Source organism: Anoplolepis gracilipes, chromosome 2, assembly GCF_047496725.1.
Source record: "Anoplolepis gracilipes chromosome 2, ASM4749672v1, whole genome shotgun sequence".
NCBI lineage: Eukaryota > Metazoa > Arthropoda > Insecta > Hymenoptera > Formicidae > Anoplolepis > Anoplolepis gracilipes.
The window spans coordinates 15,432,897-15,437,805 of NC_132971.1; positions in this window are offsets into that span (position 1 = coordinate 15,432,897).

Here is a 4,909-nt window from a genome sequence, read left to right on the forward strand (position 1 = left end):
TTGTGTCATTTTATTATGCAATCATGCATGTAATTTCTATTATTCTATATTTTTATTTTGTATCTTGACGCATTGGAAATTACGTTTATTATTTCACAGGAGACGTATAGTTACTTTGCCTTAATAAAAAATCAAACAGAATTAATTGTGAGTCTCCGAATAATTGAAAAACAGTGCAAATTAGAAGATCACCGAAAATGTTACCGACTTTTGATCAAGTACCTAATGCTACGTACTATCGTGAGATAGCAGCAGTAGTTCTAACGATGCAGTGAACTTTATACTGAAATTGCTACCGTGTTAAAAAAAAAAAAAAACGAGTCACGGTATATAAAAGTTAAGAATAGAGAATAAGAGATTAAGTACTATTTTTTTCTCTATCTAATAAGCTTTTAATTGATCAACAATTTTCTATCTTTCCTATTTTCAATCCTTTCTGTTTAATAATAAAAAAAGATAGTATCTTCCCTTTCATTCATTTTTTTCCTAATTATAACGTACCATAATATAATGTAAAGTTCACTATCATGATACAAAAGAAAGAAAGAGCAAATTTAAAGATGAGTGCATTGTATATTCACGGAATCTTCGTCAACATTTCGATTCCCGTTCGGACCTATTCGCGATGATGAAAAAAATAGGTCACAACGATATTAGATATGCGAAAAGAAACGAGCAAATGACGAACATATCAAAAAATTCGCTTTTGTTATTTATTCGTTCGCACAGTATACATCTTGAAAGATATATGTAAGCAGAGGCCACTTCCGATTTTGGCCTGGAATTTTCGATCATAGAAGAAAATCTCCAGACCGATGGAAAGTACTATAATTTTTTTTCTTCTGCTTATTTTGTGATAGAAAAGTGTAAAGTAGAAATAAATATACTTACAAAAAATATATATATATATATGTAATATAAAATTTTTATTTCGCAATTACCGTATATGAATATTGTATACTTTTTAAAAATGTGAGTACTAAAAAGAAAAAGTTAATGCAAAATATGTAATGTTATGTTTATGGTTAGCACAAATAAATGTAATTTATGTAATTTATGTATTATGCATTAATATTTTTATACATAATGTATTACGTATAAATTGTGTATATGTATCGTGTAATATTACTTTGTTAATCAGTGGACTTGAGGAGAGGAGGGCGGAGATCGACTTCCAGGCGACAAAAATACTGAAGTGTCAAAATAGATGTAAGTAAAAAAAAGAAAAAAGACATTCAATGCTTTTTAAATCCACTTAAATGATGTTCAAATCTTATATTACTTTTATGTTTATGCACACGCGTATTTTTAACTTTTTTCTAACAAATCTTTTTGATTTTTGATATAAAAAACAATATAAAAATACAAACATAAATTTATAATAGGAAAAAACATTCTCATACATAAGCGTTATGAATTAAACTTTAATTAAAAGCAATTATATTTATTACTTTTTGCGAAAAGAAATGATCAGCATGATTTAAAAATCATCGGATGTAACATCATCATAAAAAATTGGTTTAAGGACTTAGTAACAAAACCATCGACATAAGAACGACAGGACGCAAATGTTCCTTCTTCTCACCCGGGTGAGAATACACAAAAGTCAGGTTGCGTAATGAAGACTCGTCACAATGGCAGCGGCACGCTTTGACCTACGGCTATTCTCACGGTCAGGACGCACTTACTGTTCGGTCTCTTTTTTTTCCCTTTCTTGCCGATGTCGATGCAACAGGTCGTATTGTGACGAAGTGTCGTTTCTCCTAACTTATGAAATCGCCGCGCACACCGCGGGACACCTTCGGTACCTTCGATTCGAATCGCGCGGAATGCACAAATTTATAGAGGCCTTGCCCCCCCTCTAAAAAGTCCGACACCTGCTTCTCGGGTCGCAGGTACGTTTCTATCGTGCGAATGATGATAGAAATACCGAAAGTCGCGTCGATCCTTTGTCGGAACGCTTGTCTTGTTAAACGAGGTGTCGAACTTGACGTTCCTACCGATGTGGGTTTTCGCCGAATATTCCTTGTAATAGAATCGAAAACAAAGATCGAATTCACTATTCCTCGATCAATTATTAAAGCCCCGCGATCGGCTAGTCCTTTGTCTGTCCGTAAACGACGCGTAACAAATGGACGACTGTGTATTCTGTCATGATAACCTCCGTAGCAGCGGTTGATCAAGATTATTCTGCTTCTAGTTCGGGAGATGATTAATGAGTTCGTTCCTTGTGTTCCTTAATGTGCAGAGGCGGGTCGAAACTATCTGCTTGCTCGTCTTGCTCTCGCAAAATATAGTCACAAAATTTTATTATATGCTTTTAATAGAGATGCAAAGAAAAATATATGATTTGGCTGTATCAGATATGTGTAACAGATTTTTTCACATAACTTTTCACATAATATAATAAACATATCTCAAACTTATCGAAAGCACATAATCATTTAAATGTTGTGTATATATAAATAAGATATTATTTAAAAATTTACTTTTCTCCTAGAAAATAATGTAAATGCAATTAAATAAGAAATATTTATTTAAAATGCAATAATTGAAGATAATATTTGAGATAGCTTTAAAATAATATATTAGATATTATTTTTACTTGTTCAAAAAATTTTTATTTTTTTTTTTAATTTTCTTTTTCTTCCGTGCGATTTCACTTCTTTTTCCCAGTGAAATCTTTTTTATCTTTCTTTTTTATTATTTTTTTTCTATTAATCTATCCCGAGTGAATATCGCAACCCGCATGCATAAATAGTTTTCATAAAAAAGAATATCATTAAGAATAAGCCGTATAAAATTGTTTGTGCAAAGACGATCCTTCGAGATTCTTTGAAAACGAACCCATTGTTAGACTGTCAGAATAATAACTGTCATTAAAGAAAAACTTCTGTCATTAGCCAGAAATTTCAAGAGAAAAATGCGAAAAAATACATGCTTATAATGCAGCTGACAACTTACGATTTTCAATCACAAACCTTTTCGCTTTCTAAAAATTCTTTTATATTCGACTGGATTCGGTCGACCTTTCCTTATTTTATTTTCAATTTGATAAATTCTGATTAGCGACTGATCATTTAATTATACCGCCAAACGATTCACATTTTGTCGGCGAAGCAGTCGGTCACAAAAATTAGAATGGCTCTCTCACGGGATGGACGAGAGGAAAGGGAAAGGGGGGGGGGGACAACATATTTCTTTTCGACCATAACCGTCTTTCGGCACTCTTTTATGAATCAGGTCGTCGGTCTCAACGTATTGATACGATTACGATACGGTTTCGTTTTCGAGAAACCGTATATTCCAGAAAAAGCATGCTTTCCAAGAGTTTGCTACATAACTTAAAAGCGTTTATGGTTTACTAGAAATCGGTTTGCTCGGAGACTGTTTTTATTAATGCCATCAGAACATGTGGTTGCATGCTTTACGATTTATTGAATATAAAAAAAAAATTCCACCTGTATCTTTGATTCCAGAAGATTCTAAATTAATGCGGCAATTTTTGATCGTTGAAACGAGGGAATCACAGTGATGAAGAGTCCCGCTACATCTATCGCAAAATTAAACACGATTTATACCCCAACGAAACAAACTTACAATTAGTATCGTGAATATTTCGTCATATTAGATAAATTTAAGGAATATATAATTCCATCTCAGTTTTTTAAAAATAATTTTATTAGATTTTTGACAATTATCATAAAGATTATTAACGCACAACTGATTATTGAATAAATAAGAAACTAATTACATTGCAATTTGCCAAATTTGCACATCAATGAAATTTCGTTATATTTCATTCTGTCAGGTTTTAGAAGTTTTTTACAATGCTTTTATTCGTTGTTTCCTTTTAGCAAGTCAGCCGTGCTTTTAAAAACACACTGTACAATCACACTGTATTGCAAAGATAAACTGCATTCAAATTTCTGCATAATAAAAATATTTTTTCTTTCCTTCGAGTTATGAAGTTTCGTTTGAAAAATTTCAGCATACAAAAATGTGATTGATTTTTTAATAGCGTATTAATGTATTTTAAATGTAAATATGTAGTAAATGTTGTTTTGTAAATTATGTTCTTTTCATCAACTTTTTGTGTTTTCGAGTTTTCTGCTTTCCATATTATTTTAAATTATCTTAATATATGTATATATGTATATTAAATAAGAGATAAAATTTTAAAAAAATTTCTGATTCTCAAGTTTCATAGAAATATTAATACTTCAGACATATTTGTTATTTCTGCAAATTGTTTTTACATTCATCGTAAATAAATAATTCAAAATAAATATCGTCAGAATTTCCAATTTTCTACTCCACAAGTGCATTTAGTATCTTCGAACGGTACATGGCAAACAGTAAGAATACTGACTTAAAAGACATATTTTTAGATTATTTCGTGTAATACGGCTGTAAACATAAATTTGCAAAAATATGAGTTTTCCAAAAAATAAATATATGCACAAGAAAAAAATGTCAAAAGAATGTGAAGATAAATTTTTTTTTTTTTACTTATTGTTAGTACAAGTTCTTTATGACGAAGCTGAACAAGGTTTCTTCAAGAATTCTGAGAATCACTTAAAGAATTGAGATTACTGCTAATACTAATTGCGTATGATTATATTGAAAAGAAAAGGAAATAGGATAATTTGAAAAAAAATAATGTGACAATAGCTTTTCCCAAATGTCTTGCTGAGAATTGTCTACAATAGATAAATATTACTTTAAATTGTAGATCGCTGTGAAATAATTATTTAAAAAGTGATGACAATTTCATTGAGCTACCGAAAATAGAGAATGAATTGTATTCGTTTACGAAAATGCCTACCAGCCGGCAAATGGTCACTATCTTTTGAATTTCTGAAAACGTCAAAGACATTACGCAGAGTAGAATTCAACTTTAGAGTTT